The sequence below is a fragment of the Stigmatopora nigra genome, unplaced genomic scaffold (assembly GCF_051989575.1).
Source record: "Stigmatopora nigra isolate UIUO_SnigA unplaced genomic scaffold, RoL_Snig_1.1 HiC_scaffold_28, whole genome shotgun sequence".
Classification (NCBI taxonomy): Eukaryota; Metazoa; Chordata; class Actinopteri; order Syngnathiformes; family Syngnathidae; genus Stigmatopora; species Stigmatopora nigra.
In genome coordinates, this window is record NW_027551607.1 from 953,710 (window position 1) to 979,705 (window position 25,996).

A 25,996-nucleotide genomic window follows, 5' to 3' on the forward strand; every position below is an offset into this window, starting at 1 on the left:
CCAAACAATAACCCAAACCCAAACCATAACCCCAACCATAACCATAACCCAAACCATAACCCCCAACCCCTAACAATATCCCTAACCCAAACCATAACCCCTAACAATAACCCTAACCCAAACCATAACCCCAACTATAACCATAACCCAAACCATAACCATAACCATAACCCAAACCATAACCATAACCATAACCCAAACCATAACCATAACCCAAACCATAACACCAAACCCCCAACAATAACCCTAACCCAAACCATAATTCCATCCATAACCATAACCCCAACAATAACCATAACCCAAACCATAACCCCTAATACCTAAAAATAACGCTAACCCAAACCATAACCCCAACCATAACCTTAACCATAACCGTAAACCAAACCATAACCCCTAAACCCTAACAATAACCCTAACAAACTATTACCCCAACGCCTAACAATAACCCTAACCCAAACCATAACCCCAACGCCAAACAATAACCTTAACCCAAACCATAACCCCAACCCCTAACAATAAACCTAACCTAAACCATAACCCTAACCCCAACCATAACCATAAACCAAACCATCACCATAACCCAAACCATCACCATAACCCCTAACAATAACCTAACCCAAACCATAACCCCAACCCCTAACAATAACTCTAACCCAAACCATAACCATAACCCTAACAGTAACCATAACCCCTAGCAATAACCCTAACCCAAACCATAACCCCAACCACAAACAATAACCCTAACCCAACCCATAACCATACCCCAAAACATAACCCCTAGCAATAACCCTAACCAAAACCATAACCCCAACCCCTAACAATAACGCTAACCCAAACCATAACCCAAACCATAACCCAAACCATAACCCAAACCATAACCCAAACCATAACCCCAACCAAAAACAATAACCCTAACCCAACCCATAACCATAACCCAAAACATAACCCCTAGCAATAACCCTAACCCAAACCATAACCCCAACCCCTAACAATAACCCTAACCCAAACCATAACCCCAACCCCTAACAATAACCCTAACCCGAACCATAACCCCAACCATAACCAAAACCCAAACCATAACCCCTTATCCCTTACAATATTCCTAACCCAAACCATAACCCAAACCCCTAACAATAACCCTAACCTAAACCATAACCCCAACCATAACCAGATTCCCAACCATAAACATAACCCAAACCATAACCATAACCCCAACCATAACCATAACCCAAACCATAACCCCTAACAATAACCCTAACCCAAACCATAACCCCAACCCTTAACAATAACCCTAACCTAAACCATAACCCCAACCATTACCATAACCCAAAACATAACCCCTAACTCCTAACCCTAACCCTAACCCTAACCATAACCCCAACCCCTAACAATAACGCTAACCCAAACCATAACCCCAACCATTACCATAACCCAAACCATAACCCCTAACCCCTAACAATAACCCTAACCCAAACCATAACCCCAACCCCTAACAAGAACCCTAACCCAAAACCTAACCCAAAACCTAACCCAAAACCTAACCCAAAACCTAACCCAAACCATAACCATAACCCCAACCATAATCATAACCCAAACCATAACCCCTAACAATAACCCTAACCCAAACCATAACCCCAACCCCTAACAATAACCCTAACCTAAACCATAACCCCAACCATAACCATAACCCAAACCATAACCCTAACCCAAACCATAACCCGAACCCAAACCATAACCCAAACCATAACCCTAACCCAAACCATAACCCTAACCCAAACCATAACCCCAACCATAACCATATTCCCAACCATAACCATAACCCCAACCAAAACCATAACCCCAACCATAGCCATAACCCCAACCATAACCCCAACCATAACCCCAACCATAACCCCAACAATAACCCCAACCATAACCATAACCCCAACCATAACCCCAACCATAACCCCAACCATAACCCCAACCATAACCCCAACCATAACCCCAACCATAACCCCAACCCTTACCCAAACCATAACCCCTAACAATATCCCTAACCCAAACCATAACCCCTAACAATAACCCAAACCCAAACCATAACCCCAACCATAACCATAACCCAAACCATAACCATAACCCAAACCATAACACCCAACCCCCAACAATAACCCTAACCCATACCATAATCCCATCCATAACCATAACCCCAACAATAACCATAACCCAAACCATAACCCCTAACACCTAAAAATAACGCTAACCCAAACCATAACCCCAACCATAACCTTAACCATAACCGTAAACCAAACCATAACCCCTAAACCCTAACAATAACCCTAACACAAACTATTACCCCAACGCCTAACAATAACCCTAACCCAAACCATAACCCCAACGCCAAACAATAACCTTAACCCAAACCTTAATCCCAACCCCTAACAATAAACCTAACCTAAACCATAACCCTAACCCCAACCTAACCATAAACCAAACCATCACCATAACCCAAACTATCACCATAACCCCTAACAATAACCCTAACCCAAACCATAACCCCAACCCCTAACAATAACTCTAACCCAAACCATAACCATAACCCTAACAGTAACCATAACCCAAACCATAACCCCTAACAATAACCCTAACCCAAACCATAACCCCAACCACAAACAATAACCCTAACCGAACCCATAACCATAACCATAACCCAAAACATAACCCCTAGCAATAACCCTAACCCAAACCATAACCCCAACCCCTAACAATAACCCTAACCCAAACCATAACCCAAACCATAACCCAAACCATAACCCAAACCATAACCCAAACCATAACCCAAACCATAACCCAAACCATAACCCAAACCATAACCCAAACCATAACCCAAACCATAACCCAAACCATAACCCAAACCATAACCCAAACCATAACCCAAATCATAACCCAAACCATAACCCAAACCATAACCCAAACCATAACCCAAACCATAACCCAAACCATAACCCAAACCATAACCCCAACCCCTAAAAATAACCCTAACCCAACCCATAACCATAACCCAAAACATAACCCCTAGCAATAACCCTAACCCAAACCATAACCCCAACCCCTAACAATAACCCTAACCCAAACCATAACCCCAACCCCTAACAATAACCCTAACCTAAACCATAACCATAACCCTAACCCAAACCATAACCCCAACCATAACCAGATTCCCAACCATAAACATAACCCCAACCAAAACCATATTCCCAACCATAGCCATAACTCCAACCATAACCCCAACCCTAACCATAACCCCAACCATAACTCCAACCATAACCATAACCATAACCCCAACCATAACCCCAACCATAACCCCAACCATAACCCCAACCATAACCCCAACCATAACCCCAACCATAACCCCAACCATAACCCCAACCATAACCCAAACCATAACCCCAACCCCTAACAATAACCCTAACCCAAACCATAACCCCTAACCCCTAACAATATCCCTAACCCAAACCATAACCCCAACCCCTAACAATAACCCTAACCTAAACCATAACCCCAACCATAACCATAACCCAAACCATAACCATAACCCAAAACATAACCCCTAACTCCTAACAATAACCCTAAACCAAACCATAACCCCAACCCCCAACAATAACCCTAACCCAAACCATAACCCCAGCCATAAACAAAACCCAAACCATAACCCCTAATCCCTTAAAATAACCCTAACCTAAACCATAACCCCTAAAAATAACCCTAACCCTAACCCAAACCATAACCCCAACCCCTAACAATAACCCTAACCCAAACCATAACCATAACCCTAACAGTAACCATAACCCAAACCATAACCCCTAACAATAACCCTAACCCAAACCATAACCCCAACCACAAACAATAACCCTAACCCTAACCCAACCCAAAACCATAACCATAGCCCAAAACATAACCCCTAGCAATAACCCTAACCCAAACCATAACCCATACCCCTAACAATAACCCTAACCCAAACCATAACCCAAACCATAACCCCAACCCCTAACAATAACCCTAACCCAAACCATAACCATAACCCAAACCATAACCCAAACCATAACCCAAACCATAACCCAAACCATAACCCAAACCATAACCCAAACCATAACCCAAACCATAACCCCAACCCCTAACAATAACCCTAACCTAAACCATAACCATAACCCTAACCCCTAACAATAACTCTAACCCAAACCATAACCATAACCCTAACAGTAACCATAACCCAAACCATAACCCCTAACAATAACCCTAACCCAAACCATAACCCCAACCACAAACAATAACCCTAACACAACCCATAACCATAACCATAGCCCAAAACATAACCCCTAGCAATAACCCTAACCCAAATCATAACCCCAACCCCTAACAATAACCCTAACCTAAACCATAACCATAACCCTAACCCCTAACAATAACTCTAACCCAAACCATAACCATAACCCTAACAGTAACCATAACCCAAACCATAACCCCTAACAATAACCCTAACCCAAACCATAACCCCAACCACAAACAATAACCCTAACACAACCCATAACCATAACCATAGCCCAAAACATAACCCCTAGCAATAACCCTAACCCAAATCATAACCCCAACCCCTAACAATAACCCTAACCCAAACCATAACCCAAACCATTACCCCAACCCCTAACAATAACCCTAACCCAAACCATAACCATAACCATAACCCAAACCATAACCCCTAACAATAACCCTAACCCAAACCATAACCCCAACCACAAACAATAACCCTAACCCTTCCCATAACCATAACCATAACCCAAAACATAACCCCTAGCAATAACCCTAACCCAAACCATAACCCCAACCCCTAACAATAACCCTAACCCTAACCCAAACCATAACCCAAACCATAACCCCAACCCCTAACAATAAACCTAACCTAAACCATAACCATAACCCTAACCCCTAACAATAACTCCAACCCAAACCATAACCCTAACAGTAACCATAACCCAAACCATAACCCCTAACAATAACCCTAACCCAAACCATAACCCCAACCACAAACAATAACCCTAACCCAACCCATAACCATAACCCAAAACATAACCCCTACCAATAACCCTAACCCAAACCATAACCCCAACCCCTAACAATAACCCTAACCCAAACCATAACCCAAACCATAACCCAAACCATAACCCAAACCATAACCCAAACCATAACCCAAACCATAACCCAAACCATAACCCAAACCATAACCCAAACCATAACCCAAACCATAACCCAAACCATAACCCAAACCATAACCCAAACCATAACCCAAACCATAACCCAAACCATAACCCAAACCATAACCCAAACCATAACCCAAACCATAACCCAAACCATAACCCAAACCATAACCCAAACCATAACCCAAACCATAACCCAAACCATAACCCAAACCATAACCCAAACCATAACCCAAACCATAACCCAAACCATAACCCAAACCATAACCCAAACCATAACCCAAACCATAACCCAAACCATAACCCAAACCATAACCCAAACCATAACCCAAACCATAACCCAAACCATAACCCAAACCATAACCCAAACCATAACCCAAACCATAACCCAAACCATAACCCAAACCATAACCCAAACCATAACCCAAACCATAACCCAAACCATAACCCAAACCATAACCCAAACCATAACCCAAACCATAACCCAAACCATAACCCAAACCATAACCCAAACCATAACCCAAACCATAACCCAAACTATAACCCAAACCATAACCCAAACCATAACCCAAACCATAACCCAAACCATAACCCAAACCATAACCCCAACCCCTAAAAATAACCCTAACCCAACCCATAACCATAACCCAAAACATAACCCCTAGCAATAACCCTAACCCTAACAATAACCCCAACCCCTAACAATAACCCTAACCCAAACCATAACCCCAACCCCTAACAATAACCCTAACCTAAACCATAACCATAACCCTAACCCAAACCATAACCCCAACCATAACCAGATTCCCAACCATAAACATAACCCTAACCAAAACCATATTCCCAACCATAGCCATAACCCCAACCCTAACCACAACCCCAACCATAACTCCAACCATAACCATAACCATAACCCCAACCATAACCCCAACCATAACCCCAACCATAACCAGATTCCCAACCATAAACATAACCCTAACCAAAACCATATTCCCAACCATAGCCATAACCCCAACCCTAACCACAACCCCAACCATAACTCCAACCATAACCATAACCATAACCCCAACCATAACCCCAACCATAACCCCAACCATAACCCCAACCATAACCCCAACCATAACCCCAACCATAACCCCAACCCAAACCATAACCCCAACCCCTAAAAATAACCCTAACCCAACCCATAACCATAACCCAAAACATAACCCCTAGCAATAACCCTAACCCTAACAATAACCCTAACCTAAACCATAACCATAACCCTAACCCAAACCATAACCCCAACCATAACCAGATTCCCAACCATAAACATAACCCTAACCAAAACCATATTCCCAACCATAGCCATAACCCCAACCCTAACCACAACCCCAACCATAACTCCAACCATAACCATAACCATAACCCCAACCATAACCCCAACCATAACCCCAACCATAACCCCAACCATAACCCCAACCATAACCCCAACCATAACCCCAACCATAACCCCAACCCAAACCATAACCCCAACCCCTAAAAATAACCCTAACCCAACCCATAACCATAACCCAAAACATAACCCCTAGCAATAACCCTAACCCTAACAATAACCCCAACCCCTAACAATAACCCTAACCCAAACCATAACCCCAACCCCTAACAATAACCCTAACCTAAACCATAACCATACCCCTAACCCAAACCATAACCCCAACCATAACCAGATTCCCAACCATAAACATAACCCTAACCAAAACCATATTCCCAACCATAGCCATAACCCCAACCCTAACCATAACCCCAACCATAACTCCAACCATAACCATAACCATAACCCCAACCATAACCCCAACCATAACCCCAACCATAACCCCAACCATAACCCCAACCATAACCCCAGCCATAACCCCAACCATAACCCCAACCATAACCCCAACCATAACCCCAACCCTAACCATAACCCCAACCATAACTCCAACCATAACCATAACCATAACCCCAACCATAACCCCAACCATAACTCCAACCATAACCCCAACCATAACCCCAACCATAACCCCAACCATAACCCCAACCATAACCCCAACCATAACCCCAACCATAACCCCAACCATAACCCCAACCATAACCCCAACCATAACCCCAACCATAACCCCAACCATAACCCCAACCATAACCCCAACCATAGCCCCAACCATAACCCAAACCATAACCCCAACCCCTAACAATAACCCTAACCCAAACCATAACCCCTAACCCCTAACAATATCCCTAACCCAAACCATAACCCCTAATAATAACCCTAACCCAAACCATAACCCCAACCCCTAACAATAACCCTAACCTAAACCATAACCCCAACCATAACCATAACCCAAACCATAACCATAACCCAAAACATAACCCCTAACTCCTAACAATAACCCTAAACCAAACCATAACCCCAACCCCCAACAATAACCCTAACCCAAACCATAACCCCAGCCATAAACAAAACCCAAACCATAACCCCAGCCATAAACAAAACCCAAACCATAACCCCCAGTCCCTTAAAATAACCCTAACCTAAACCATAACCCCTAAAAATAACCCTAACCCAAACCATAACCCAAACCATAACCCAAACCATAACCCAAACCATAACCCAAACCATAACCCCAACCATAACCATAACCCAAACCATAACCATAACCCAAAACATAACCCCTTACTCCTAACAATAACCCTAAACCAGGGGTGTCCAAACTTTTTGCAAAGAGGGCCAGATTTGGTAAGGTGAAAATGTGTGCGGGCCGACTTTTAGCCTGACATTCTTTGAACCATTAACATTAAATGCAAATTAACTTTTTGGGATTTTTTTTAATTACAAATGGCATACTTTTACTTTTACATTTTTTTTTACATTTAGGTTTTTACCGAAATCACAAACCACAAAAAATTAAGAAAACTATCAAGGATATCTAAGTTCATGTGAAACATCACATATTATTCACTATTATATGCTCACTGTAGGAACAGTGCTGAAAACAAAACAATGATCACTGCATATTCAAACTGTGATTTTGACCATCACAAAAAAAATAATGAACTGAGATTTAAGAATTTATTCAACTCAGAGGACTTAACAAATATCTTGCCTGCACTAATGTGAAGGGTGATACTGGGATCTTGACTGCAGTATGTAGTCCAGGTCTTCATCGCACGCTAACAAGAAAAAGTCAAACTCAGTTCCTTTTGCCTCTAACTGTCTCTTAATATCTAATGAAACGTCTTCAATTCTCCGTGCCACAGTATTACGAGCCAGGCAAATATTGGCAAACTCTTGCTTCTTCGCGGCACAAATTTTCTCAACCATTTTCATTACACAGTCTTTAATAAATTCACCGTCACTGAAAGGTTTGCAGTGCTTTGCAATTAGCGTTGCCACTTCGTAGCTTGCCTTTGTGGCATTTTCATTTGACTCACGGGCTCTTGTGAAAAAGCTTTGCTGTGCCGTTAAAACAGCTTCCAGTTGCTTCACTTTTTCACCGCGTTCGTTCCCAGTTAGCTTGTCGTAGCTAGCATGTTTCGTCTGGTAGTGCCTCTTAATGTTGAATTCCTTGAAAACAGCCACAGTCTCTTGGCAAATTAGGCAGACACAGTTGTTTCGTATTTCAGTGAAAAAATACTCAAATTTCCACTTCTCCTGGATGCGGCGGCCCTCCCGGTCAACATTCCTTTTTTTGTTTACATGTTAGAAATGGGCTGGGCTGAAACAATGACGCAAGGGTCACGGCGGCCAGAGTGCGGCCACAGGGCTACTGCCATCTTCTGGTGAAGTGAAAAATAGCTTTTTGTACACATTTATTTTATACTGTGGTCAACAGTGCTGGCGGGCCGTGTATTATTGATTTCATGATAGAGGCCGTGGGCCGGTCAAAATTTGTCCTCGGGCCTTATTTGGCCCGCGGGCCGGACTTTGGACATGCCTGCTCTAACCCAAACCATAACCCTAACAGTAACCATAACCCAAACCATAACCCCTAACAATAACCCTAACCCAAACCATAACCCCAACCACAAACAATAACCCTAACCCAACCCATAACCATAACCCAAAACATAACCCCTACCAATAACCCTAACCCAAACCATAACCCCAACCCCTAACAATAACCCTAACCCAAACCATAACCCAAACCATAACCCAAACCATAACCCAAACCATAACCCAAACCATAACCCAAACCATAACCCAAACCATAACCCAAACCATAACCCAAACCATAACCCAAACCATAACCCAAACCATAACCCAAACCATAACCCAAACCATAACCATAACCCTAACAGTAACCATAACCCAAACCATAACCCCTAACCCAAACCATAACCCCAACCACATACAATAACCCTAACCCAACCCATAACCATAACCCAAAACATAACCCCTGGCAATAACCCTAACCCAAACCATAACCCCAACCCCTAACAATAACCCTAACCCAAACCATAACCCAAACAATAACCCAAACCATAACCCAAACCATAACCCAAACCATAACCCAAACCATAACCCAAACCATAACCCAAACCATAACCCCAACCCCTAAAAATAACCCTAACCCAACCCATAACCATAACCCAAAACATAACCCCTAGCAATAACCCTAACCCAAACCATAACCCCAACCCCTAACAATAACCCTAACCCAAACCATAACCCCAACCCCTAACAATAACCCTAACCTAAACCATAACCATAACCCTAACCCAAACCATAACCCCAACCATAACCAGATTCCCAACCATAACTCCAACCATAACCATAACCATAACCCCAACCATAACCCCAACCATAACCCCAACCATAACCCCAACCATAACCCCAACCATAACCCCAACCATAACCCCAACCATAACCCCAACCATAACCCCAACCATAACCCCAACCATAACCCCAACCATAACCCCAACCATAACCCCAACCATAACCCAAACCATAACCCCAACCCCTAACAATAACCCTAACCCAAACCATAACCCCTAACCCCTAACAATATCCCTAACCCAAACCATAACCCCTAATAATAACCCTAACCCAAACCATAACCCCAACCCCTAACAATAACCCTAACCTAAACCATAACCACAACCATAACCATAACCCAAACCATAACCATAACCCAAAACATAACCCCTAACTCCTAACAATAACCCTAAACCAAACCATAACCCCAACCCCCAACAATAACCCTAACCCAAACCATAACCCCAGCCATAAACAAAACCCAAACCATAACCCCTAATCCCTTAAAATAACCCTAACCTAAACCATAACCCCTAAAAATAACCCTAACCCAAACCATAACCCCAACCCCTAACAATAACTGTAACCCAAACCATAACCATAACCCTAACAGTAACCATAACCCAAACCATAACCCCTAACAATAACCCTAACCCAAACCATAACCCCAACCACAAACAATAACCCTAACCCAACCCAAAACCATAACCATAGCCCAAAACATAACCCCTAGCAATAACCCTAACCCAAACCATAACCCCAACCCCTAACAATAACCCTAACCCAAACCATAACCCAAACCATAACCCCAACCCCTAACAATAACCCTAACCCAAACCATAACCAAAACCCAAACCATAACCCCAAACAATAACCCTAACCCAAACCATAACCAAAACCCAAACCATAACCCCTAACAATAACCCTAACCCAAACCATAACCCCAACCACAAACAATAACCCTAACCCAACCCATAACCATAACCATAACCCAAAACATAACCCCTAGCAATAACCCTAACCCAAACCATAACCCCAACCCCTAACAATAACCCTAACCCTAACCCAAACCATAACCCAAACCATAACCCAAACCATAACCCAAACCATAACCCAAACCATAACCCAAACCATAACCCAAACCATAACCCAAACCATAACCCAAACCATAACCCCAACCCCTAACAATAACCCTAACCTAAACCATAACCATAACCATAACCCTAACCCCTAACAATAACTCTAACCCAAACCATAACCATAACCCTAACAGTAACCATAACCCAAACCATAACCCCTAACAATAACCCTAACCCAAACCATAACCCCAACCACAAACAATAACCCTAACACAACCCATAACCATAACCATAGCCCAAAACATAACCCCTAGCAATAACCCTAACCCAAATCTTAACCCCAACCCCTAACAATAACCCTAACCCAAACCATAACCCAAACCATTACCCCAACCCCTAACAATAACCCTAACCCAAACCATAACCATAACCATAACCCAAACCATAACCCCTAACAATAACCCTAACCCAAACCATAAACCCAACCACAAACAATAACCCTAACCCATCCCATAACCATAACCATAACCCAAAACATAACCCCTAGCAATAACCCTAACCCAAACCATAACCCCAACCCCTAACAATAACCCTAACCCTAACCCAAACCATAACCCAAACCATAACCCCAACCCCTAACAATAAACCTAACCTAAACCATAACCCTAACCCTAACCCCTAACAATAACTCTAACCCAAACCATAACCCTAACAGTAACCATAACCCAAACCATAACCCCTAACAATAACCCTAACCCAAACCATAACCCCAACCACAAACAATAACCCTAACCCAACCCATAACCATAACCCAAAACATAACCCCTACCAATAACCCTAACCCAAACCATAACCCCAACCCCCAACAATAACCCTAACCCAAACCATAACCCCAGCCATAAACAAAACCCAAACCATAACCCCTAATCCCTTAAAATAACCCTAACCTAAACCATAACCCCTAAAAATAACCCTAACCCAAACCATAACCCCAACCCCTAACAATAACTCTAACCCAAACCATAACCATAACCCTAACAGTAACCATAACCCAAACCATAACCCCTAACAATAACCCTAACCCAAACCATAACCCAAACCATAACCCAAACCATAACCCAAACCATAACCCAAACCATAACTCAAACCATAACCCAAACCATAACCCAAACCATAACCCCAACCCCTAAAAATAACCCTAACCCAACCCATAACCATAACCCAAAACATAACCCCTAGCAATAACCCTAACCCAAACCATAACCCCAACCCCTAACAATAACCCTAACCCAAACCATAACCCCAACCCCTAACAATAACCCTAACCCAAACCATAACCCCAACCCCTAACAATAACCCTAACCTAAACCATAACCATAACCCTAACCCAAACCATAACCCCAACCATAACCAGATTCCCAACCATAAACATAACCCCAACCAAAACCATATTCCCAACCATAGCCATAACTCCAACCATAACCCCAACCCTAACCATAACCCCAACCATAACTCCAACCATAACCATAACCATAACCCCAACCATAACCCCAACCATAACCCCAACCATAACCCCAACCATAACCCCAACCATAACCCCAACCATAACCCCAACCATAACCCCAACCATAACCCCAACCATAACCCAAACCATAACCCCAACCCCTAACAATAACCCTAACCCAAACCATAACCCCTAACCCCTAACAATATCCCTAACCCAAACCATAACCCCTAATAATAACCCTAACCCAAACCATAACCCCAACCCCTAACAATAACCCTAACCTAAACCATAACCCCAACCATAACCATAACCCAAACCATAACCATAACCCAAAACATAACCCCTAACTCCTAACAATAACCCTAAACCAAACCATAACCCAAACCCCCAACAATAACCCTAACCCAAACCATAACCCCAGCATTAAACAAAACCCAAACCATAACCCCTAATCCCTTAAAATAACCCTAACCTAAACCATAACCCCTAAAAATAACCCTAACCCTAACCCAAACCATAACCCCAACCCCTAACAATAACTCTAACCCAAACCATAACCATAACCCTAACAGTAACCATAACCCAAACCATAACCCCTAACAATAACCCTAACCCAAACCATAACCCCAACCACAAACAATAACCCTAACCCAACCCAAAACCATAACCATAGCCCAAAACATAACCCCTAGCAATAACCCTAACCCAAACCATAACCCCAACCCCTAACAATAACCCTAACCCAAACCATAACCCCAACCCCTAACAATAACCCTAACCCAAACCATAACCCAAACCATAACCCCAACCCCTAACAATAACCCTAACCCAAACCATAACCATAACCCAAACCATAACCCCTAACAATAACCCTAACCCAAACCATAACCCCAACCACAAACAATAACCCTAACCCAACCCATAACCATAACCATAACCCAAAACATAACCCCTAGCAATAACCCTAACCCAAACCATAACCCCAACCCCTAACAATAACCCTAACCCTAACCCAAACCATAACCCAAACCATAACCCAAACCATAACCCAAACCATAACCCAAACCATAACCCAAACCATAACCCAAACCATAACCCAAACCATAACCCAAACCATAACCCAAACCATAACCCAAACCATAACCCAAACCATAACCCAAACCATAACCCAAACCATAACCCAAACCATAACCCAAACCATAACCCAAACCATAACCCAAACCATAACCCAAACCAAAACCCAAACCATAACCCAAACCATAACCCAAACCATAACCCAAACCATAACCCAAACCAGAACCCAAACCAGAACCCAAACCATAACCCAAACCATAACCCAAACCATAACCCAAACCCTAACCCTGACCCTAACCCTAACCATAACCATAACCCTAACCCAAACCCTAACCCAAACCCTAACCCAAACCATAACCCAAACCATAACCCAAACCATAACCCAAACCATAACCCAAACCATAACCCAAACCATAACCCAAACCATAACCCCAACCCCTAACAATAACCCTAACCTAAACCATAACCATAACCCTAACCCAAACCATAACCATAACCCTAACCCAAACCATAACCCCAACCATAACCAGATTCCCAACCATAACCCCATCCATAACCCCAACCCTAACCCTAACCCTAACCATAACCCCAACCATAACCCCAACCCTAACCCTAACCCTAACCATAACCCCAACCATAACTCCAATCATAACCCAAACCATAACCCCAACCATAACCCCAACCATAACCCAAACCATAACCCCAACCCCTAACAATAACCCTAACCCAAACCATAACCCCTAACCCCTAACAATATCCCTAACCCAAACCATAACCCCTAATAATAACCCTAACCCAAACCATAAACCCCAACCCCTAACAATAACCCTAACCTAAACCATAACCCCAACCATTACCATAACCCAAATCATAACCCCTAACCCCTAACAATAACCCTAACCCAAACCATAACCCCAACCCCTAACAATAACCCTAACCCAAAACCTAACCCAAAACCTAACCCAAAACCTAACCCAAAACCTAACCCAAAACCTAACCCAAAACCTAACCCAAAACCTAACCCAAAACCTAACCCAAAACCTAACCCAAAACCTAACCCAAAACCTAACCCAAAACCTAACCCAAAACCTAACCCAAACCATAACCATAACCCAAACCATAACCATAACCCAAACCATAACCCCTAACAATAACCCTAACCCAAACCATAACCCCAACCCCTATCAATAACCCTAACCTAAACCATAACCCCAACCATAACCATAACCCAAACCATAACCATAACCCAAAACATAACCCCTAACTCCTAACAATAACCCTAAACCAAACCATAACCCCAACCCCTAACAATAACCCTAACCCAAACCATAACCCCAACCATAAACAAAACCCAAACCATAACCCCAACCATAACCTTAACCCCTTAACCCTAACAATAACCCTAACACAAACTATTACCCCAACCCCTAACAATAACCATAACCCAAACCATAACCCCTAACCCCTAAAAATAACGCTAACCCAAACCATAACCCCAACCATAACCTTAACCATAACCGTAAACCAAATCATAACCCCTAAACCCTAACAATAACCCTAACAAAAACTATTACCCCAACCCCTAACAATAACCCTAACCCAAACCATTATCCCATCCATAACCATAACCCCAACAATAACCGTAACCCAAACCATAACCCCTAACCACTAAAAATAACGCTAACCCAAACAATAACCCCAACCATAACCTTAACCATAACCGTAAACCAAACCATAACCCCTAAACCCTAACAATAACCCTAACACAAACCATAACCCCAACCCCTGACAATAACTCTAACCCAAACCATAACCATAACCCTAACAGTAACCATAACCCAAACCATAACCCCTAACAATAACCCTAACCCAAACCATAACCCCAACCAAAAACAATAACCCTAACCCAACCCATAACCATAACCAAAACCCAAAACATAACCCCTAGCAATAACCCTAACCCAAACCATAACCCCAACCCCTAACAATAACCCTAACCCAAACCATAACCCCAACCCCTAACAATAACCCTAACCCGAACCATAACCCCAACCATAACCAAAACCCAAACCATAACCCCTTATCCCTTACAATATTCCTAACCCAAACCATAACCCCAACCCCTAACAATAACCCTAACCTAAACCATAACCCCAACCATAACCAGATTCCCAACCATAAACATAACCCAAACCATAACCATAACCCCAACCATAACCATAACCCAAACCATAACCCCTAACAATAACCCTAACCCAAACCATAACCCCAACCCTTAACAATAACCCTAACCTAAACCATAACCCCAACCATAACCCCAACCTTAACCCAAACCATAACCCCAACCCCGAACAATAAACCTAACCTAAACCATAACCCTAACCATAACCCCAACCATACCCAGATTCCCAACCATAAGCATAACCCCAACCAAAACCATATTCCCAACCATAGCCATAACTCCAACCATATCCCCAACCATAACCATAACCCTAACCGATAACCCCAACCATAACCCCAACCATAATCTTAACCATAAACCAAACCAAAACCCCTTATCCCTTACAATAACCCTAACCCAAACCATAACCCCAACCCCTAACAATAACCCTAACCCAAACCATAACCCGAACCCAAACCATAACCCAAACAATAACCCAAACCCAAACCATAACCCCAACCATAACCATAACCCAAACCATAACCCCCAACCCCTAACAATAACCCTAACCCAAACCATAACCCGAACCCAAACCATAACCCAAACCATAACCCCTAACCCCTAACAATAACCCTAACCCAAACCATAACCCCAACCCCTTACCCCAACCATAACCCCAACCATAACCCCAACCATAACCCCAACCCTTACCCAAACCATAACCCCTAACCCCTAACAATATCCCTAACCCAAACCATAACCCCTAACAATAACCCTAACCCAAACCATAACCCCAACTATAACCATAACCCAAACCATAACCATAACCATAACCCAAACCATAACACCAAACCCCCAACAATAACCCTAACCCAAACCATAATTCCATCCATAACCATAACCCCAACAATAACCATAACCCAAACCATAACCCCTAATACCTAAAAATAACGCTAACCCAAACCATAACCCCAACCATAACCTTAACCATAACCGTAAACCAAACCATAACCCCTAAACCCTAACAATAACCCTAACAAACTATTACCCCAACGCCTAACAATAACCCTAACCCAAACCATAACCCCAACGCCAAACAATAACCTTAACCCAAACCATAACCCCAACCCCTAACAATAAACCTAACCTAAACCATAACCCTAACCCCAACCATAACCATAAACCAAACCATCACCATAACCCAAACCATCACCATAACCCCTAACAATAACCTAACCCAAACCATAACCCCAACCCCTAACAATAACTCTAACCCAAACCATAACCATAACCCTAACAGTAACCATAACCCCTAGCAATAACCCTAACCCAAACCATAACCCCAACCACAAACAATAACCCTAACCCAACCCATAACCATACCCCAAAACATAACCCCTAGCAATAACCCTAACCAAAACCATAACCCCAACCCCTAACAATAACGCTAACCCAAACCATAACCCAAACCATAACCCAAACCATAACCCAAACCATAACCCAAACCATAACCCCAACCAAAAACAATAACCCTAACCCAACCCATAACCATAACCCAAAACATAACCCCTAGCAATAACCCTAACCCAAACCATAACCCCAACCCCTAACAATAACCCTAACCCAAACCATAACCCCAACCCCTAACAATAACCCTAACCCGAACCATAACCCCAACCATAACCAAAACCCAAACCATAACCCCTTATCCCTTACAATATTCCTAACCCAAACCATAACCCAAACCCCTAACAATAACCCTAACCTAAACCATAACCCCAACCATAACCAGATTCCCAACCATAAACATAACCCAAACCATAACCATAACCCCAACCATAACCATAACCCAAACCATAACCCCTAACAATAACCCTAACCCAAACCATAACCCCAACCCTTAACAATAACCCTAACCTAAACCATAACCCCAACCATTACCATAACCCAAAACATAACCCCTAACTCCTAACCCTAACCCTAACCCTAACCATAACCCCAACCCCTAACAATAACGCTAACCCAAACCATAACCCCAACCATTACCATAACCCAAACCATAACCCCTAACCCCTAACAATAACCCTAACCCAAACCATAACCCCAACCCCTAACAAGAACCCTAACCCAAAACCTAACCCAAAACCTAACCCAAAACCTAACCCAAAACCTAACCCAAAACCTAACCCAAAACCTAACCCAAACCATAACCATAACCCCAACCATAATCATAACCCAAACCATAACCCCTAACAATAACCCTAACCCAAACCATAACCCCAACCCCTAACAATAACCCTAACCTAAACCATAACCCCAACCATAACCATAACCCAAACCATAACCCTAACCCAAACCATAACCCGAACCCAAACCATAACCCAAACCATAACCCTAACCCAAACCATAACCCTAACCCAAACCATAACCCCAACCATAACCATATTCCCAACCATAACCATAACCCCAACCAAAACCATAACCCCAACCATAGCCATAACCCCAACCATAACCCCAACCATAACCCCAACCATAACCCCAACAATAACCCCAACCATAACCATAACCCCAACCATAACCCCAACCATAACCCCAACCATAACCCCAACCATAACCCCAACCATAACCCCAACCATAACCCCAACCATAACCCCAACCCTTACCCAAACCATAACCCCTAACAATATCCCTAACCCAAACCATAACCCCTAACAATAACCCAAACCCAAACCATAACCCCAACCATAACCATAACCCAAACCATAACCATAACCCAAACCATAACACCCAACCCCCAACAATAACCCTAACCCATACCATAATCCCATCCATAACCATAACCCCAACAATAACCATAACCCAAACCATAACCCCTAACACCTAAAAATAACGCTAACCCAAACCATAACCCCAACCATAACCTTAACCATAACCGTAAACCAAACCATAACCCCTAAACCCTAACAATAACCCTAACACAAACTATTACCCCAACGCCTAACAATAACCCTAACCCAAACCATAACCCCAACGCCAAACAATAACCTTAACCCAAACCTTAATCCCAACCCCTAACAATAAACCTAACCTAAACCATAACCCTAACCCCAACCTAACCATAAACCAAACCATCACCATAACCCAAACTATCACCATAACCCCTAACAATAACCCTAACCCAAACCATAACCCCAACCCCTAACAATAACTCTAACCCAAACCATAACCATAACCCTAACAGTAACCATAACCCAAACCATAACCCCTAACAATAACCCTAACCCAAACCATAACCCCAACCACAAACAATAACCCTAACCGAACCCATAACCATAACCATAACCCAAAACATAACCCCTAGCAATAACCCTAACCCAAACCATAACCCCAACCCCTAACAATAACCCTAACCCAAACCATAACCCAAACCATAACCCAAACCATAACCCAAACCATAACCCAAACCATAACCCAAACCATAACCCAAACCATAACCCAAACCATAACCCAAACCATAACCCAAACCATAACCCAAACCATAACCCAAACCATAACCCAAATCATAACCCAAACCATAACCCAAACCATAACCCAAACCATAACCCAAACCATAACCCCAACCCCTAAAAATAACCCTAACCCAACCCATAACCATAACCCAAAACATAACCCCTAGCAATAACCCTAACCCAAACCATAACCCCAACCCCTAACAATAACCCTAACGGTTAGGGTTATTGTTAGGGGTTGGGGTTATGGTTTGGGTTAGGGCCTAACCCAAACCATAACCCCAACCCCTAACAATAACCCTAACCTAAACCATAACCATAACCCTAACCCAAACCATAACCCCAACCATAACCAGATTCCCAACCATAAACATAACCCCAACCAAAACCATATTCCCAACCATAGCCATAACTCCAACCATAACCCCAACCCTAACCATAACCCCAACCATAACTCCAACCATAACCATAACCATAACCCCAACCATAACCCCAACCATAACCCCAACCATAACCCCAACCATAACCCCAACCATAACCCCAACCATAACCCCAACCATAACCCAAACCATAACCCCAACCCCTAACAATAACCCTAACCCAAACCATAACCCCTAACCCCTAACAATATCCCTAACCCAAACCATAACCCCTAATAATAACCCTAACCCAAACCATAACCCCAACCCCTAACAATAACCCTAACCTAAACCATAACCCCAACCATAACCATAACCCAAACCATAACCATAACCCAAAACATAACCCCTAACTCCTAACAATAACCCTAAACCAAACCATAACCCCAACCCCCAACAATAACCCTAACCCAAACCATAACCCCAGCCATAAACAAAACCCAAACCATAACCCCTAATCCCTTAAAATAACCCTAACCTAAACCATAACCCCTAAAAATAACCCTAACCCTAACCCAAACCATAACCCCAACCCCTAACAATAACCCTAACCCAAACCATAACCATAACCCTAACAGTAACCATAACCCAAACCATAACCCCTAACAATAACCCTAACCCAAACCATAACCCCAACCACAAACAATAACCCTAACCCTAACCCAACCCAAAACCATAACCATAGCCCAAAACATAACCCCTAGCAATAACCCTAACCCAAACCATAACCCATACCCCTAACAATAACCCTAACCCAAACCATAACCCAAACCATAACCCCAACCCCTAACAATAACCCTAACCCAAACCATAACCATAACCCAAACCATAACCCAAACCATAACCCAAACCATAACCCAAACCATAACCCAAACCATAACCCAAACCATAACCCAAACCATAACCCAAACCATAACCCCAACCCCTAACAATAACCCTAACCTAAACCATAACCATAACCCTAACCCCTAACAATAACTCTAACCCAAACCATAACCATAACCCTAACAGTAACCATAACCCAAACCATAACCCCTAACAATAACCCTAACCCAAACCATAACCCCAACCACAAACAATAACCCTAACACAACCCATAACCATAACCATAGCCCAAAACATAACCCCTAGCAATAACCCTAACCCAAATCATAACCCCAACCCCTAACAATAACCCGAACCTAAACCATAACCATAACCCTAACCCCTAACAATAACTCTAACCCAAACCATAACCATAACCCTAACAGTAACCATAACCCAAACCATAACCCCTAACAATAACCCTAACCCAAACCATAACCCCAACCACAAACAATAACCCTAACATAACCCATAACCATAACCATAGCCCAAAACATAACCCCTAGCAATAACCCTAACCCAAATCATAACCCCAACCCCTAACAATAACCCTAACCCAAACCATAACCCAAACCATTACCCCAACCCCTAACAATAACCCTAACCCAAACCATAACCATAACCATAACCCAAACCATAACCCCTAACAATAACCCTAACCCAAACCATAACCCCAACCACAAACAATAACCCTAACCCTTCCCATAACCATAACCATAACCCAAAACATAACCCCTAGCAATAACCCTAACCCAAACCATAACCCCAACCCCTAACAATAACCCTAACCCTAACCCAAACCATAACCCAAACCATAACCCCAACCCCTAACAATAAACCTAACCTAAACCATAACCATAACCCTAACCCCTAACAATAACTCTAACCCAAACCATAACCCTAACAGTAACCATAACCCAAACCATAACCCCTAACAATAACCCTAACCCAAACCATAACCCCAACCACAAACAATAACCCTAACCCAACCCATAACCATAACCCAAAACATAACCCCTACCAATAACCCTAACCCAAACCATAACCCCAACCCCTAACAATAACCCTAACCCAAACCATAACCCAAACCATAACCCAAACCATAACCCAAACCATAACCCAAACCATAACCCAAACCATAACCCAAACCATAACCCAAACCATAACCCAAACCATAACCCAAACCATAACCCAAACCATAACCCAAACCATAACCCAAACCATAACCCAAACCATAACCCAAACCATAACCCAAACCATAACCCAAACCATAACCCAAACCATAACCCAAACCATAACCCAAACCATAACCCAAACCATAACCCAAACCATAACCCAAACCATAACCCAAACCATAACCCAAACCATAACCCAAACCATAACCCAAACCATAACCCAAACCATAACCCAAACCATAACCCAAACCATAACCCAAACCATAACCCAAACCATAACCCAAACCATAACCCAAACCATAACACAAACCATAACCCAAACCATAACCCAAACCATAACCCAAACCATAACCCAAACCATAACCCAAACCATAACCCAAACCATAACCCAAACCATAACCCAAACCATAACCCAAACCATAACCCAAACCATAACCCAAACCATAACCCAAACCATAACCCAAACCATAACCCAAACCATAACCCAAACCATAACCCAAACCATAACCCAAACCATAACCCAAACCATAACCCAAACCATAACCCAAACCATAACCCAAACCATAACCCAAACTATAACCCAAACCATAACCCAAACCATAACCCAAACCATAACCCAAACCATAACCCAAACCATAACCCCAACCCCTAAAAATAACCCTAACCCAACCCATAACCATAACCCAAAACATAACCCCTAGCAATAACCCTAACCCTAACAATAACCCCAACCCCTAACAATAACCCTAACCCAAACCATAACCCCAACCCCTAACAATAACCCTAACCTAAACCATAACCATAACCCTAACCCAAACCATAACCCCAACCATAACCAGATTCCCAACCATAAACATAACCCTAACCAAAACCATATTCCCAACCATAGCCATAACCCCAACCCTAACCACAACCCCAACCATAACTCCAACCATAACCATAACCATAACCCCAACCATAACCCCAACCATAACCCCAACCATAACCCCAACCATAACCCCAACCATAACCCCAACCATAACCCCAACCATAACCCCAACCCAAACCATAACCCCAACCCCTAAAAATAACCCTAACCCAACCCATAACCATAACCCAAAACATAACCCCTAGCAATAACCCTAACCCTAACAATAACCCCAACCCCTAACAATAACCCTAACCCAAACCATAACCCCAACCCCTAACAATAACCCTAACCTAAACCATAACCATAACACTAACCCAAACCATAACCCCAACCATAACCAGATTCCCAACCATAAACATAACCCTAACCAAAACCATATTCCCAACCATAGCCATAACCCCAACCCTAACCATAACCCCAACCATAACTCCAACCATAACCATAACCATAACCCCAACCATAACCCCAACCATAACCCCAACCATAACCCCAACCATAACCCCAACCATAACCCCAACCATAACCCCAACCATAACCCCAACCATAACCCCAACCATAACCCCAACCATAACCCCAACCATAACCCCAACCATAACCCCAACCCTAACCATAACCCCAACCATAACTCCAACCATAACCATAACCATAACCCCAACCATAACCCCAACCATAACTCCAACCATAACCCCAACCATAACCCCAACCATAACCCCAACCATAACCCCAACCATAACCCCAACCATAACCCCAACCATAACCCCAACCATAACCCCAACCATAACCCCAACCATAACCCCAACCATAACCCCAACCATAACCCCAACCATAACCCCAACCATAGCCCCAACCATAACCCAAACCATAACCCCAACCCCTAACAATAACCCTAACCCAAACCATAACCCCTAACCCCTAACAATATCCCTAACCCAAACCATAACCCCTAATAATAACCCTAACCCAAACCATAACCCCAACCCCTAACAATAACCCTAACCTAAACCATAACCCCAACCATAACCATAACCCAAACCATAACCATAACCCAAAACATAACCCCTAACTCCTAACAATAACCCTAAACCAAACCATAACCCCAACCCCCAACAATAACCCTAACCCAAACCATAACCCCAGCCATAAACAAAACCCAAACCATAACCCCAGCCATAAACAAAACCCAAACCATAACCCCCAGTCCCTTAAAATAACCCTAACCTAAACCATAACCCCTAAAAATAACCCTAACCCAAACCATAACCCAAACCATAACCCAAACCATAACCCAAACCATAACCCCAACCATAACCATAACCCAAACCATAACCATAACCCAAAACATAACCCCTTACTCCTAACAATAACCCTAAACCAGGGGTGTCCAAACTTTTTGCAAAGAGGGCCAGATTTGGTAAGGTGAAAATGTGTGCGGGCCGACTTTTAGCCTGACATTCTTTGAACCATTAACATTAAATGCAAATTAACTTTTTGGGATTTTTTTTAATTACAAATGGCATACTTTTACTTTTACATTTTTTTTTACATTTAGGTTTTTACCGAAATCACAAACCACAAAAAATTAAGAAAACTATCAAGGATATCTAAGTTCATGTGAAACATCACATATTATTCACTATTATATGCTCACTGTAGGAACAGTGCTGAAAACAAAACAATGATCACTGCATATTCAAACTGTGATTTTGACCATCACAAAAAAAATAATGAACTGAGATTTAAGAATTTATTCAACTCAGAGGACTTAACAAATATCTTGCCTGCACTAATGTGAAGGGTGATACTGGGATCTTGACTGCAGTATGTAGTCCAGGTCTTCATCGCACGCTAACAAGAAAAAGTCAAACTCAGTTCCTTTTGCCTCTAACTGTCTCTTAATATCTAATGAAACGTCTTCAATTCTCCGTGCCACAGTATTACGAGCCAGGCAAATATTGGCAAACTCTTGCTTCTTCGCGGGACAAATTTTCTCAACCATTTTCATTACACAGTCTTTAATAAATTCACCGTCACTGAAAGGTTTGCAGTGCTTTGCAATTAGCGTTGCCACTTCGTAGCTTGCCTTTGTGGCATTTTCATTTGACTCACGGGCTCTTGTGAAAAAGCTTTGCTGTGCCGTTAAAACAGCTTCCAGTTGCTTCACTTTTTCACCGCGTTCGTTCCCAGTTAGCTTGTCGTAGCTAGCATGTTTCGTCTGGTAGTGCCTCTTAATGTTGAATTCCTTGAAAACAGCCACAGTCTCTTGGCAAATTAGGCAGACACAGTTGTTTCGTATTTCAGTGAAAAAATACTCAAATTTCCACTTCTCCTGGATGCGGCGGCCCTCCCGGTCAACATTCCTTTTTTTGTTTACATGTTAGAAATGGGCTGGGCTGAAACAATGACGCAAGGGTCACGGCGGCCAGAGTGCGGCCACAGGGCTACTGCCATCTTCTGGTGAAGTGAAAAATAGCTTTTTGTACACATTTATTTTATACTGTGGTCAACAGTGCTGGCGGGCCGTGTATTATTGATTTCATGATAGAGGCCGTGGGCCGGTCAAAATTTGTCCTCGGGCCTTATTTGGCCCGCGGGCCGGACTTTGGACATGCCTGGGTTAGGGTTATTGTTAGGGGTTGGGGTTATGGTTTGGGTTAGGGTTATTGCTAGGGGTTATGTTTTGGGTTATGGTTATGGGTTGGGTTAGGGTTATTTTTAGGGGTTGGGGTTATGGTTTGGGTTATGGTTTGGGTTATGGTTTGGGTTATGGTTTGGGTTATGATTTGGGTTATGGTTTGGGTTATGGTTTGGGTTATGGTTTGGGTTATGGTTTGGGTTATGGTTTGGGTTATGGTTTGGGTTATGGTTTGGGTTATGGTTTGGGTTATGGTTTGGGTTATGGTTTGGGTTATGGTTTGGGTTATGGTTTGGGTTAGGGTTATTGTTAGGGGTTGGGGTTATGGTTTGGGTTAGGGTTATTGCTAGGGGTTATGTTTTGGGTTATGGTTATGGTTATGGGTTCGGTTAGGGTTATTGTTTGTGGTTGGGGTTATGGTTTGGGTTAGGGTTATTGTTAGGGGTTATGGTTTGGGTTATGGTTACTGTTAGGGTTATGGTTATGGTTTGGGTTAGAGTTATTGTTAGGGGTTGGGGTTATGGTTTGGGTTAGGGTTATTGTTAGGGGTTATGGTGATAGTTTGGGTTATGGTGATGGTTTGGTTTATGGTTAGGTTGGGGTTAGGGTTATGGTTTAGGTTAGGTTTATTGTTAGGGGTTGGGATTAAGGTTTGGGTTAAGGT